Source organism: Callithrix jacchus, chromosome 1 (genome assembly GCF_049354715.1).
Source record: "Callithrix jacchus isolate 240 chromosome 1, calJac240_pri, whole genome shotgun sequence".
Taxonomy (NCBI): Eukaryota; Metazoa; Chordata; class Mammalia; order Primates; family Cebidae; genus Callithrix; species Callithrix jacchus.
In genome coordinates this window covers 213,096,535-213,111,751 of record NC_133502.1, presented here as the reverse complement: position 1 = coordinate 213,111,751, position 15,217 = coordinate 213,096,535, and the positions used below count along the sequence as shown (strand labels likewise).

General features: G+C 49.2%; 1 protein-coding gene across 46 annotated transcripts in view; it reads left to right on the top strand.

The window, feature by feature from the left end:
* MICAL3 (microtubule associated monooxygenase, calponin and LIM domain containing 3) overlaps positions 1-15,217 on the top strand; it is a 223,105-nt gene that overhangs the window by 12,122 nt on the left and 195,766 nt on the right. For 41 of the 46 annotated variants that reach the window (XM_035281829.3, XM_078343180.1, XM_078343173.1 and 38 more), the window contains exon 1: positions 8,882-9,008. The exons of 2 other annotated variants lie outside the window; for them this stretch is intronic. The gene's annotated coding sequence lies outside the window, so the exon portion shown is untranslated. Of the gene's footprint in view, positions 1-8,881; positions 9,009-9,225; positions 9,311-9,694; positions 9,850-10,238; positions 10,490-15,217 lie in introns of those variants that run through there. 3 more of the 46 variants (XM_078342998.1, XM_035281341.3, XM_035281422.3) reach the window with 3 other exon arrangements.

Sequence of the window (15,217 nt, the reverse complement as noted above, 5' to 3'; positions counted from 1 at the left end):
TTGGCCAGGATGGTCTCGATCTCCTGACCTTGTGATCCGCCCACTTCAGCCTCCCAAAGTGCTGGGATTACAGGCGTGAGCTACCGCACTGGGCATAGTATTTATCCTTCTAGGTCATCCTTTCTCACCCTCTAGGCTTCCACTTCCCAGCAGTGAGGTGCTTTGCCTGAAAAACTCTGGCTCAAGGTGGAAGGAGGAACTCTGCTCCTTTTCTGCCAGTGGGAGCTAAGATAAGAAAAAAGGAAGCTCACTTCTTGGGATACCTTTTTCATCTCCCCATGAAATCCTGCCATCCTACCGAGGGATCTCTCAAACACCCCCTCCTCCACGGAGCATTCCCTACTCTCTTAGGTAGAAGACTTCTCAGTCTCAGAAGACAGCACTTTCTACCTGTTGAAGACTGTCTCTATCCATGTCTCACTTTCCCTGCATTAGTGTGGGCTCCTTGAGGTCAGATCCTATGTCTAATCTTCCTTGGTACGGCTCTCAGCAACCAGAAAGTGCCTTGCCCATCACAGACACCAAGGGCTGAAGAAAGAAAAAGAATCAGATGCTTCAATCAAACAGAAGTTCACATGTTCTCAAATGGGAGCGAACAGAAGGATTTGGAGCCTGTCCTATGCACGGGACAAAGGGAGGCTTGACCTGGTTCCCTTCCCTACAGGAGGCTCATCCCCATGGGTGCGTCTTCTCTGAAATCTGAAAATGCCCATGTGCATGCCGGTGGTTTCATTAGTTCCATTCTGAGGCTCTATCAGGGCACCTTCTACCATTATTCCACTTCCTAGACGGGTAGTATCGTTTGCTTTCTCCCGCTTCCTTCTCTCCCCTCCGTTCCCTCCCCTCAGTCCTTTCCCTCTGTTGTTTTCTCTTTCACAGTTGAAAAGGGAGGGGAGGCGAGTGGATCACCTGAGGTCAGGAGTTCAAGACCAGCCTGGCCAACATGGTGAAACCCTGTCTTTAGTAAAAATACAAAACTTAGCCAGGCATGGTGGTGCAACACCTGTAATCCCAACAACTCAGGAGGCTGAGGCGGGAGAATCACTTGAACCCGGGAGGCAGAGGTTGCAGTGAGCCAAGATCGTGCCTTTGCACTCCAGCCTGGGTGACAAGAGCAAGACTTTGTCTAAAAAAAAAAGAAAGAAAGAAGGAAGGAAGGAAGGAAGGAAGGAAGGAAGGAAGGAAGGAAGGAAGGAAGGAAGGGAAAAGAAAGAAAACAAGCTAGACCCAATTGAGCTGAACTTAACCACATGTAATTTTGCAGCCAATGTTTTTATTTTATTTGTTATTTTTATTTTTAAAGACAGGGTCCCAATGTGTTACTCAGACTAGAGTGCAGTGGCACCACCATAGCTCACTGCAGTCTTGACATCCTGGGCTCAAGCGATCCTCCTGCCTCAGCCTCCTGAGTCTCTAGGACTACAGGTGTGCACCACCAGGCTCAGTTATATTTTGTGTGTTTTGTAGAGACAGGGTCTTGCTTTGTTGTCCAGGCTGGTCTTGAACTTTTGACTTCAACTGATCCTCATGCTTCAGCCTCCCAAAATTCTGCAATTATAGGCGTGAGCCACGACGCCTAGCCATAGTGTTTTTATCTTTAAGAGCAATGTGTCTGAGCAGTGGAGGAAGGTAGACTAGAAAGCCTTCCCCTCCTCACTGCAAAAGGAACCAATCGCAAGGGTAAGTTTACTTGTGTTAGATGTACAGCATTTAGTCCTGTCTAGTGCAGAGCACACAGCCCTAAGCTCTGCTGTTCAAAGAATCAAGTCCTACAGAATGTGTGTGTGTGTGTGTGTATGTATATTTTCATATATATTTACATATATATTTATATACATAATATATATGTTTTATAAATTTTTCTTAGATGTAGTGCATATGAGAATGTAAGTCCAGAAAACCCCTGTTTATAATTGCTGTGTTTCCCAGAGACTTTTAAGAATTCAGCCCGAATTGGCTTAGGGAAGGAGTCTTCCTGTGAGTTACAGCAGGACTCTAGAAATCTGTTTTGGCAGTGATTGTGATGTGGCAATCGTCGACTTTATTTTGCAGTGCCTTGGTAACTAGAGATTTCTTCTGCATATTCCCATCTTGGTTTTGTCTGTTTTTATTACATGGAATTTCTGGCTACTGCTGAACATACACATGCCAATCAATTAGGGGAAACGCCACCTGATTTGTAGCCATTGTATTATGAGAAATTGATGGGAAAGTAGATTTGCAACTTTATCAACATGCATTTTAATTTCCTTTTTTTTTGTAGAGACAGTCTCTCGCTTTGTCGCCCAGGCTGGAGGGCAGTGGTGCTCACTGCAGCCTCAAACTCCTCAGCTCAAGAGATCCTCCCACCTTGGCCTCCCAAAGTGCTGGCTGGGACTGTGCGTGGAGCCACCACACCGAATCTGAATTTCCTTCTTTCTGACAGGGAGGAAATATCAAATCAGTCTGGAATTAGTTAAAAAGTAAAAGATATATAATTTTCTTAAACCTCACTATGAGATATTAGCCTAGAAATAAACCACAGAAGCCGGTATGGTGGCTCATGCCTGTAATCCCAGCACTTTGGGAGGCTGAGGTGGGCGGATCACCTGAGGTCGGGACTTTGAGACCAGCCTGACCAACATGGAGAAACCCCATCTCTACTAAAAATAGAGAAATACATTAGCCAGGCCTGACGGCGCGTACCTATAATCCCAGCTACTCGGAGGCTGAGGCAGGAGAATCGCTTGCACCCAGGAGGCAGAGGTTGCAGTGGGCTGAGATCGTGCCATTGTGCTACAGCCTGGACAGGAGAGTGAAACTCTGTCTCAAAAAAAAAAAAAAAAGAAAGAAAAAAGAAAAGAGAAAGAAACCCCAGAACCTAGGATGACATATTCCAGCTCCAGGACACCCCAATCCATGGATCTCCTTAGCTTTTCTCCAGAAGACTGGGTTCGTTCCAAGCCAGTCCCTTAGTGTAGAAGAGGGGCAGGGACATCAAGGCTTTCATGTCTTCAGTAGGTCCACATGATCATAGATGCAGCCCAGAAATCACATTTGTTCTAACCCCTCTGTTCTTCCTTCTTGCCTCTCTTATCCAGCGTCTAGATAGGATGGGCTTTTGAGCCAGGTCAGGCATCCTGGGAGCTGTTCGGCTACACATGACTTGGGATATCCCTGGAGATTGCTTAAAGCTGAATACCCTTGGGAGTCATGATAAACTGAACTGGTGGCAGTCACAGGTGTGCTGTTTAGAATGCTTGGAAGGGATGGACTGAGCTCCTATCGGACCATGCTTTTTTTTTTTTTTTGAGACAGATTTTTCACTCTTTTTGCCCAGGCTGGAGTGCAATGGTGTGATATCTGCTCACTGAAACCTCCACCTCCTGGGTTTAAGCAATTCTCCTGCCTCAGCCTCCTGAGTGGCTGGGATTTCAGGCATGTGCCTCCATACCTGGCTTTTTTTTTTTTTTTTTTTTTAAGAGACAGAGTTTCACCATGTTAGCCAGGCTGGTCTTGAACTCCTGACCTCAGGTGATCTGCCTGCCACAGCCTCACAAAGTGCTGGGATTACAGGTGTGAGCCACCGCACCCAGCCTACCATGCTTTTTTGTTTGTTTTCTTTTGAACTTGGGGGTGGGTGGGGGGGCGGAGAGGTTGCAGTGCCATTGCACTCCAGCCTGGGCAACAAGAGCGAAACTCCGCTCTTACTCTATTGTCCAGGCTGGAGTGCCGTGTTGCAGTCTCTGCTCGCTGCAACCTGTGCCTCCCAGGTTCAAGTGATTCTCTTGGCTCAGCCTCCTGAGTAGCTGGAATTCCAGGTGCATGCCACCACACCTGACTAACGTTTATATTTTTTGGTAGCAATGGGTATTTACCACGTTGGTCAGGCTGGTCTCAAACTCCTGACCTCAGGTGATCCACCTGATCTGGCCTCCCAAAGTGCTGAGATTGTAGGCGTGAGCCATCATCCCAGTCAACCATGCATTTCCTGCTTTGCTAGCTAGTGTTCAGAAAGCTGATCAAAACAGGTTTAAGTTAAAAATGAAAACAAAAGCCAAAAATCAAAACAAACAAACCAAAAAAAACCAGCATAGTGGCTCAGGCCTGTAATCCTAGCACTTCGGGACCACTTGAGCTCAGGAGTGCAAGGCTGCCGTGAGCTATGATTGTGCCACTGCGCTCCTGCCTGGGCAACAGAGCAAGACCCCGACTCTAAAAAAGAAAAATAAAAAGAAAATCAGGCTGGGCACAATGGCTCACGCCTGTAATCCCAGTACTTTGGGAGGCCGAGGCGGGCAGATCACCCGAGGTCGGGAGTTTGAGAACAGCCTCACCAACATGGAGAATCCCTGTCTCTACTAAAAATACAAAAAATTAGCCGGGTGTGGTGGTGCATGCCTGTAATCCCAGCTACTCTGGAGGCTGAAGCAGGAGTATCACTTGAACTTGGGGGCGGGGGCGGGGCGGAGAGGTTGCAGTGCCATTGCACTCCAGCCTGGGCAACAAGAGCGAAACTCCGTCTCAAAAAAAAAAAGAAGAAGAAGAAGAAGAAGAAAAATCATATTTAAGAAATATATAATGTATATTAAGTAGAAAAGTAGATTGGAAAGCAGTTTGATGAAATTCTGTTAAAAAGATACTACAGAGAAAGAAGATATGTGACACAGAGGCGTGAGCCACCTGTGTGCAGGAGCATTGCACATACATTGCACAGACACATGTATCAAAATGGTAACAGTGATATGCTGGTGAAGGTAATGCGTATTTTTTTTTTATTTTTGAGACAGAATATTGCTCTTCTTGCCCAGGCTGGAGTGCAATGGTATGATCTCGGCTCACTGCAACCTCCACCTTTTGGGTTCAAGTGATTTTCCTATCTCAACCTCCCGAGTAGCTGGGATTACAGGCTTGCTCCACCACACCCAGCTAATTTTGCATTTTTAGTAGGGACAGTTTCTCCATGTTGGTCAGGCTAGTGTCGAACTCCCAACCTCAGCTGATCCACCTGCCTCAACCTCCCAAAGTGCTAGGATTATAGGCGTGAGCCGCAGCACCTGGCCAGGTATTTCTATTTTTTGTACTTTTCTCTATTTAAAAAAATATTTTACCATGAACATGTATTACTTTTGAAATCAGAAAATATTTTTAAAATTGAAAATAAGACAGCATATTCCACAAATCTTCTGACAGCTGCATTGTGGATTGAATTAGGTGATTCTCCCTATTGTTTGCTATGTGTCCAGTTATTTCTGGCGCTCTCCTCCTCCCCAGGACACTGCCCATCTCCCCAACCAGAGGCCATTCCTCCAACTAGTGCTCCTTCTCCTCTTGGGGTGTGGGGTTGGACATTCCAACATGAGCATCTACATTTAGTAGTGGATGGGTTCCACTTGCATTCTCCAAGGCGCGCAGGCAGATTCCTTCCTTGCTGAAGGGGGTCTGATATTTAATCATCCCATGTGCTAAGTACACACTTCATGTGTGATTCATCAGGATAATCCCACACAACCTGCCAGTTCTTTGCTCATAGTGGGTGCCCAATAAATGTTTGAATGCATAAATAAAGCACTCAGATAAGCAGAGACAGTTTAGAGCTCTCTGGGGATGAGAAAAGACAGAGTGCTGTGGGAGCGAGAATGAACTTGATGGCCGGACCTGGCAAAGAACAACTCAGAGCATTGGCTTCACGATGACCTTGTTCAGACTGCTTAATCAATATTAAAAGTTTGCTGCTCCCACACAATTTTGCTAGGCTCTCCAACCCTGTGAGGATGTCAACAGTTTAAAAAGAAGAAGTAATTAGCCCAGCCTGTATTTTCAGGGGAGTGTTAAAACTGCCAGAGGAGCAGGATAGTTTGCTAAACAGCCAGTGGAGAACTTTCCCAAACTGGTCAGCAGCAGCCTTGCACACAGAAGTCCCTTCAGTGACAGGGGGCTAATTCTAGCTCCCAGCCCTCCAGCGGTAGGGGGCAGTTTTGTGGCCTTTTGCTATTGAATTTGCCAGATGTGTCCAAGACACAGTCTCGTGGCAGAATATAAACAGCAAACCAGTATGAAGAAGCCCACAGTGATTCTCACCCTCCGTAGAAGCCTTTGACTTGCCCCACCCACCGTCCCCGCCCACCCCAGTAAACACTCCACCCCCACCCACCCTCCCTGCCCACCCCGGTAAACACTGCTTGTACCACACTCCCTAAACCCCGTGGCACAGGTTTTGCTATTTTGTATTTGTTTCTTCCTTCTCCGGTTGTTACATGTGAAAAGGTTGTGTTCACTCCCAGCAGGAATGGTGGAGAGAATGCAGTGTGGGAAGCCAGGCTCAGTTGCTTACCAGCCTTCCTACCTCGGCCAAACAGCCATGCCCTCTGAGCTGTAGTTTCCTTCCTCATCTGTGAATAAACGTCTTCCAACTCTCCTCACATGACTGTTTTGAGACTGAAATGATAGTATAGGTATAGAAATAAATGGAAACATAATATAAATGTATGAAGCCAGGCGTGGTTGCTCACACCTGTAATCCCAGCACTTTGGGAGGCTGAGGCAGGCGGATCACTTGAGGTCAGGAGTTCGAGACCAGCCTGGTCAACATAGTGAAACTCTGTCTCTACTAAAAAGACAAAAATTAGCTGTGTGTGGTGTCACATGCCTGATGCCTGTAATCCCAGCTACTCGGGAGGCTGAGGCACCAGAATTGTTTGAACTTAGGAGGTGGAGGTTGCAGTGAGTCAAGATTGCACCACTGTACTCCAGCCTGGGTGACAGAGTGAAACTCTGTCTCAAAAAAAAAAAAAGAAAAAAAGAAAGAAATTAAAAATAAACAAATAGATAAATGTATGAGATTATCTTTCATCTGGCATGCAATATATTCTTAAGAAACTCAAGACAGTTTTGCGTTGTGGAGTTATGGTAGGGGGGGCACTAGATATCAGACCTCTGTGTGAACTTCGGCAGATCAGTTTCTCTAAGCCCTCGTGTTTTCCTCAGGAGGGCAAAACGGTACTCATGGGAATAAAGATGGAACGTCACAGAGTTGATATGAGGGTGAAATGAAATAATGCAGGCAAAGCACTTCCCAACAGTACCTAGCACATAGTGAGCACTTCACAAACGTAAGCTGTGGCTGCCGCTGCAGCCAGCGGGGAGGCAGAGAAATATGTCGATAAGAAATGTGTATTGCATGGGCAGTTAGGTTATGGCAGGGCACAGAGTAGAAACGGGAGCTCTGTAAGGTAGCAGCTTCTGGCAATCAATCTGGAAGGCTTCATGGAAGAATGGACTTTCTGGAACTCTTTGGATTATAGTTGGAAGATGAGTTATCTGGAGCTATTAAAAGACACTCTTACATGATTTGGAAGCTGGTTGAGTGGGGGTGAGGTGACCAGCTGTTGGGAGGTTGAAAAGTTCTTCAATAAAGAATGTGAGCTGAAGCTTAGTAGCCCACATGTAAGCCTACCAGGCCGGTGTAAGACTAAAACAGAGCAGGCCGCAAGGCATGGTGAGAAAGTCTGAAAGTTGGCTTGCAGTGTGGATAAAAGCACAATTGGCCATGTGTGGTTGAATGGTGTGTCACAGACTGAGTCAGGAACAAGCACTTTCACAGTTCTAGGGAGGGGTGGGCAGTAGGATTTGTTGCTGAAGGGAGGAATTGTGGACGGTCACTGCACAAATGAATTATTAATCGGAGCTTTGTCTGATTATGAGGCGGAGTGGAGAAGGAAGAGAGGAGATGGCTCTTGGAGGAGTAGAAATCATGAACTACTTGGAGGTGGGGGCTCCACACATAAGAAGAATATCCTTCTCTAAGAGATGAAGGATCCAGAAAGGAGATTGAATTTGCCTTTACCAGGTGGGGTTGATAATGTCGCTGAAAGTCGGTGTCAGAAAGTCTACCTACTTTCAACTAAAGTTCTTTAAGATGGTGGATCATGCCCCAAATTGAAGAATATCTGCAGGTATTGCCATTCCCATGCAGATGACAGGATCACACAAGTGTGTGAGGGCAGTCAGACACCAGGTACAGTCCAGTATCCTCATTGGACTAGATGATGAAACTGCGGCTGAGGGCTGGACTTATCTGCTCAAGGTCATACAGATGTATTTGGTTCAATTCGCTCTACATTTTCTTTTAGCTCCCTCCTCCAAAAATCTGAAGTTCCCTCTAATCTCTTTGCTTCCCATCTGCATAGTGTCAGAATGAAAATCCTAGTTTGTTTTTTTTTTTTTTTCTTTTTTGAGACAGAGTCTTTCTCTGTCGCCCAGGCTGGAGTGCGGTGGTGCAATCTCGGCTCACTGCAACCTCCCAGGTTCAAGTGATTCTCCTGCCTCAGCCTCCCAAGGAGCTGGGACTACAGGCCCGCGCAACCACGCCCGGCTAATTTTTGTATTTTCAGAGGGGGTTTCACCATGTTGGCCGGGCTGGTCTTGAACTCCTCACCTCAAGTGATCCTCTCGCTTCTGCCCAGCAAAGTGCGGAATTACCGGAGAGAGCCACCGCACCCGGCCAACAAGTCCCCTTTAAATACAGCCTCCCTTCTCCCCGCTGGCAGGCTTTGATATGCCCACCGGGTTTCTCCATTGGCCACTTCGTGTGGCTTCTCGCCCCTTCCAAGATTCCCAACCAATCACCTCTTTCCTGTCTCCCGTTGGGCTTTGAGGAATGTACCATATGGACCCTGTGGGGGGACGGAAAGGACGAAGGGCGTGGCGACAGCTTACTTCTTTGACTTTTGCACATATCCCATAAGATACTAGCAAGACTGAGCGTCCAGGTAGCAACAGGGTCCCTGAGGACGGAAGCCGCTTGCCAGTTCCAGGGCGCACTGAGCTCTCTCGCCCCCGAGGCTGGGGTCCTGTGGTCCGGCCCGAGGGCCGCATCCCCCGCCCTTCCATGTGCCCGCCCATCCCCCGGCGGCTGCGCCGCTGCTCCCGCTGTTGCTGACCGCGCCGGACGCCGGGGCTGTGGGACTGGGCGGCCCGGGCCGGCCACTGGAACGCCGGCGCCGAGGACACCGCAGCATGAGGCAGAGGTAAGGACGGGGCTTCGGGGCTCCGACCCGCGCCAGCCGCCCGGGGGTGGCCGTATATCGCTTGCGCTCGAGCTCGGGGTCTCGGGCCCCGGGCTGGCCCCTGCGGGCGGCTCTGGAGCGGGTGTCCCAGAGCAGACGCGCGCCGAGCCTCCCGCCCGGGCAGCGCCGAGGCCGGGACCCGCCGCGGCGCGGGCGCCTCCTTCCGGCGGCGCGTCTTGCCCTGCGCCCGGCGGGCGGGCCGCGAGGAAGCCCCCGCCCTGCGTCCCCGTGTGGTCACCTCCCGGCGGAGGATGCGCGGCCAGGTGCGCCGGCGGACCCGAGCTCCGCGGCGGCGGGTGCGGGGAAGCGCGGGAGGTTGTCTTGTTTCGAGGGGGAGGGCGGCGGGAGGGGGCTTATCCCGGCGCTGGGGCGGCTTTTTGGGGCGGAGGAGGTTTCTGTCTTGACCCGGCTTGGCAGGCTCGGAGTCGGGGCTCCGCCAGGTCCTGCCTCCGCGGCCCAGTCCCCGGGGCCACCCTGTCCGGCTGCCCGGGCTGACGCTGGCGTGCGCCGAGGGTGGGCTCCTGCGACCCTGGCAGGTAGGTGGCCGAGAGGATCCCGGCGCGCCTTTCCATTTCTGGGGGCGGTGGGCGCGGCCGGGCGATGGCAGCCGCCTGCGCCTCCGGTCTCAGCGACGCCCCTTTCCCTAGCTGCTTTCCGAGGGGACCGCGCTCTTGGAAGTCTCCGAGGCACATTGGAAATTCCCAGTTTAGAAACCACCTTGAGGGGCCCTACACGGACCCGGGCTTGCCTGGCCTAGCAGAAAGCCAGCCGCAGCGAGAGCCTCCGCCTGGCGTGGGCACTGGTGAGCCGCCACCCCACTTGCTCAGTGGTTTGCTGGGAAGCAGGGGTCTATCTGGCAGGCCCCTCAGGCAAGGCCTCTGTGTCGCATCCCGTTAAGGGGCGGGGGACCAGCCCCCTATCTTGGCTGATTTTCCTAACTGATTGCAGAGAAAGTATGTCCAAGAGTTCAAACCACTTTTCTGTTCTTTTAATGGTGTTTAATGCAAATATTAACTGATTTGTGTGAAACGGTTGATGTAGAGGAATGAAGGTCAACTGTGGACAGGTGGACAGTGTTTTGCTTTGTTTTCCCCCTAAGCTGCTTTTTAGTGGGATGTGCATGGAGAGGATGACATTTGAGTATCAGGCCACCAATGTGTATTTGGTCCCATCTGACACTTTGCTCCGCAGACAGTCGTGGTACCCCAGGGATGAGGATGAGCTAGCTTTTAAGCTGAGAAAGACATCTTTCTGCAGTCGCTGCCGCCTGCAGGAGAGCTTCGCCTTCCAGTTACCTGGCCACACACAGGCCGGTTCCTTGTGATTGCCTTCTTCACGACACATCTCTGCAGGGCCTCTCAGGGGATGCTGGCATTTCGTATTTGATTGCCAGATGTACTTCTCAGGTCAAAAATCCGGCTGCAGATTTTTCCAGTCCTATGGTGAGTTTTTCTTGTGCTCCAGATTTTAAAAGTTTTGCACCTTTTTTATAGTGTCTTCAATAGCCTGAGTTAATTTCATAATGATAGGAAAGAGTTCTTCCTGTAAAGGGTGTTTCAGAACTCAGGCCTGGCTCCTCCGTCGGGGCTGCTGTTTCGTGTTCACGGCGCTAACATTTGGAACATCTTAAACTTGACTACATAGTGTGATTCTTCCCCCCAAACCCCGCCACGTCTGGGATGATCCCGTTCCCTGGTGGTTTATTCCATGGTGTTACTAGGTGTGGAAGAGAAAATGGGCTTTGGAAATAACGTATGTGAAGAATGAGCACAGTCCTTGGCACATAGCAGATGTCCAGTAAACATCAAGTAAATTTTTCCTCTCTTCCTTGGGTCTGCGAGACCTGGGGATGCTGAAACTGGATGCAGTTTGGGTTGCATGCTCCCCACTTCCTCCTCCCACTCCGACTGCCAGCTCTCCAGGCATTTCAATGGTAGATTACAAAAGAAACTCACATCTTGGACCTCGAAGTAGAAATAAGGAAAAACGGAGCTCTTCCTCCTGGATCACGTGTTGCAGTTTAAAGGAAGGCCAGCACGTGCCCTGAAGAGTAGTACATCATCCAGAACAGGAGTGCAGGGGTCCAGCCTCACCATTTCCCGCATCTGTTGAGTAGTCCTGCAGGAGAGGATTTTGGGGGTTGTTGGTTTCACATGTCCAAGTGGGACCGGAAGAATTGCCTAATTTCTTCAGGCACTGGCATCTGAGAAGTAACCCAGGATGGTCAAAGCCTGACCGTTGGCAGAGTCCTAGCTTTGCTGGACTGTGCCTCTGAACTGGGATCTGTGAGGAGCAGCCATTTGCCTCCTCCAGCTCATAGCAGCTTCCATGTGAACAGATGAAAAGGCCATCAGACCTAATGTTCTAGAAAAAGTAAGAGCCATCATTGGCTTATGTTCCATAATATTATGGGGCCTGGCATTTTAATAATAATTATGCTCTGGATTTCCTACTGTTTGCTTTTTCTTTGAGGAAGTGAAAGCTTTTTCATCACTTGTTACCCCATTGATTCTTTCTGGTCTCTGAGGTCATCGAAGTTCAGTAAGGAAATGGAGGTGCTGTGAGTTGCTTTAGATTGTGAGTGAGTTGGTCCCTTAACTGGGCTTGAATTGGGTTTTCCTTCTTAAGTTTCACTTCGCTGATACTTTAGGGGAAAAAAATTCATACTTTTTTTTTTTTTTCCGGAAGTGGAAGGACTTAAAGACACCAGATCTTTGTGCTTTTCTGATGATTAGATAGTGGAGGATAGTTAACATCAATTGAGTGCTTATCTGCAGGAGTCTGTGCTAGGTGTTACATAGACATTACCTCATTTATTCCTCTCAACAGTATTCAGGGCAGAACTTACTATCTCCTGTTTCACAGATGACAGACTGGGGTTTTGTGAAGTCTTAGGTCAAGGGAGTGATAGTGAGTGAAAAAGCCTTGACTGAAAGCAGGGCTGGGTTCAGTCCTGGGCTTTCTGATTCCAGAACATGTGCTCCTCCTAACCCATGTGCTGACGAACCTTAGGGATGACTAATGCACAGAACTGAGCGCCCGACACCTGCTGCTGCCACCCCAGGTCTGATGGGTGGTAGGGGTTGGATGGGGCTTTATGTTCTGTTGTAGCAACTTTTCACACCATGATCTTTTCCTTTGCCAGAAGCAGTCATCTAGACAGGTGGAGGGTCATTACTTTAGAAAAAATAATCAGAGCTGAGAAAACGTCTGCATTTGCAGAGTATGAAGTATTTAATAAGACCAGATGGGTTGGGCGCGGTGGCTCATGCCTGTAATCCCAGCACTTTGGGAGGCTGAGGTGGACAGAGTGCTTGAGCCCAATAGTTTGAGACCAGCATGGGCCACATAGCTAAACCCCATCTCTCCAAAAAGTACAAAAATAAGCTGGAACACAGGTGGTGTGCAGCTGTGGAGGCTGAGGTGGGAGGATTTCCTGAGTTCCGGAGGCCAAGGTTGCAGTGGGGAGGTTAGGGACAGAGAGAATGGAAGTGGTTTGTAGACAGAGGAAATTAGTCATACTCTGACCCAGAGGCCATCTTCAGTGTCCAGGCCGTTTTGCTTAAGCTGCTGGTGAAATTGTGAAACTGGAGGCATGGCACTTGTGCTACAATCTGTGCAGTAAATAAGGCTCTCAGTTTTTACTTTAGGTAGCAAAGTTGAAAGCCTGATTGGTTTTTGGTCTTGAGCTTCCAGTATACTTTAACGCAGTGCACTGTGGTCATGTGGGAGTGTGGTTCAGTAATGTACCTAAACTCTGTGGACTTGCCCTTCTCTCCAGCCACCCACTCCGTCACTTTTGGTTCCACTCTTCAGAATTAAACTGTGATTCCATGGAGTTGGGGGGTGACGGGTGGGGTCGGACACTCAAGTGGAGAGACCAGCGTCCCGCGCCCATGGGCCTCAGGTGTACACGACTTGCTGTTTTCTTGGAGATTGGCTTTAGCCATCTCTACCTGTAAAAGCACCGCTGTCAAGAAACTGGGAAAGACTGGGTGCGGTGGCTCACGCCTGTAATCCCAGCACTTTGGGACGCTGAGGCGAAGCAGATCACCTGAGGTCGGGAGTTCAAGACAGTGTAACCAACATGGAGAAACCCTGTTTCTATGAAAAATACGAAATTAGCCAGGTGCGGAGGCGCACGCCTGTGATCCCAGCTACTTGGGAGGCTGAGGTAAGAGAATCACTTGAACATGGGAGGTAGAGGTTGTGGTGAGCCAAGATTGCACCATTGCATTCCAGCCTGGGCAATAGGAGTGAGACTCCATCCCAAAAAAGAAAAGAAAAGAAAGAAACTGGGAGGGATGACTGGGAAACTGTCACCCCAAATCCTGCAGTTGACTGCGTTTCTTTCTTTTTTTTTTTTTGAGATGAAGTCTTGCTCTGTTTTCCAGGCTATAGTGCAGTGTGTGATCTCAGCTCACGGCAACCTCTGCCTCCCGAGTTCAACTGATTTGCCTGCCTCTGCCTCCCAAGCAGCTGGGATTATAGGTGTCCACCACCATACCCAGCTAATTTTTTTGTGTGCTTCTTTTTTTTTTTTTTTTTTTTTTTTTTAGAGACAGGGTCTCACTATGTTGCCCAGACTGGAGTGCGGTGGCTATTCACAGGCGCGATCCCACTACTGATTAGTTTTTGTGTGTTTTTACGAGAGACGGTATTTCACCAGGTTGGCCAGGCTGGTCTCGAACTCCTGACCTCAGGTGATCCACCCACCTTGGCCTCCCAAAGTGCTGAGAGTTGCTGCACCCGGCCTGCGTTTTCTTTTTGTCTTTAACTGGGACAACATCTCACTCCATCACCTAGGCTGGAGTGCATGATGTGATCATGGTTCACTGCAGCCTTGACTGCCTGGGTGGCTGGTACTACATGTGTGCACCTGGCTAATTTTTAAAAATTTTGTAGAGATGGGGTTTTGCCACATTGCCCAGCTGGTCTCGAGCTCCTGGGCTCGAACAATTTGCCTGCCTCAGCCTCTTGAAGTGCTGGGATTACAGGTGTGAGCCACCCCCATACCTGGTGCCATTGGCTTTTTCTCGTTGGTGAGTTCAACAGAGGAGAGATGATTGCTAGAGTTTTAAAAAAGAACGAGTCCAGGTGTGGTGGGTCATGCCTATAATCCCAGCACTGAGAGGCCAAGGTGGCAGGTCACTTGAGGTCAGGAGTTCGAGACCAGCCTGGGCAACATGTTGAAATCCTGTCTCTACAAAAATACGAAAATTAGCCGGGCATGGGTGGTGCACACCTGTAGTCTCATCTACTCAGGAGGATGAGGTAGATGGGTCACCTGAGCCTGGGAGGCCAAGGCAGCAGTGAGTGGAGATTGCATCACTGCATTCCAGCTGTGGTGACAGAGCAGGACCCTGCTGTCTCAAAAAAAAAAAAAAAATTCAGAGAAAGAAAAGGCTGGGTGCAGTGGCTCACGTCTGTAATTCCAGCACTTCGATAGGCTAAGGTAGGAGTATTGCTTGAGGCCAGGAGTTTGAGACCAGTCTGGGCAACATAGTAAGACCCTGTTGCTACAAAAATTTTAAAAATTAGCCGGGCGTGGTGGTGTACACCTATAGCCCCAGCTGCTCAGAGGCTGAGGTGGGAGGATCGCTTGAGGCCAGGAGTTCGAGGCTCCAGGGAGCTATAATCGTGCTACTGCATTCTAGCGTGGGTAACAGAGTGAGACCTTGTCTCTTTAAAGAAAAAAGAAAGAGAAGACAGAAATCGGATTAAAAAAGAGAAGTAAGCCTGTTGGCTTATACCTCGATGAAAGGTGAAAGAGGAAGGGCAGGAGCTTCTGCTGCTTAGTGAGTACCTGGGCAAGGACCACATCTCTCTTTCGTGTTCTGTTAGGCTGTGTCTCTGTAGCGCCCAGCTCAGTGCACTTGTGTTGTGTGTGAGGGAATCTAGCAGAGGGGTCTTCCTGCATTAGGCAGGTCTGCAGGTGTCTGTTGAATTGTGTATCTGCTGAAGCATTCAGTCTGGTTACCTCTGACAGGAGATTCGGTCTGGTTAACTCCAGTAGGAGAGGGACGGACAGCACAGCCACGTGGTTAACTAGTATCTTTTATTGACTTTCCTGTGTAAAGGCGAAATGAAATCTTAGTGGGTCCCAGCCTTCTCCTCTCTCCTGCTCATGCTTCTTTTTGTGTGTGTTGAAGACAGGGTCTTGCTCCATG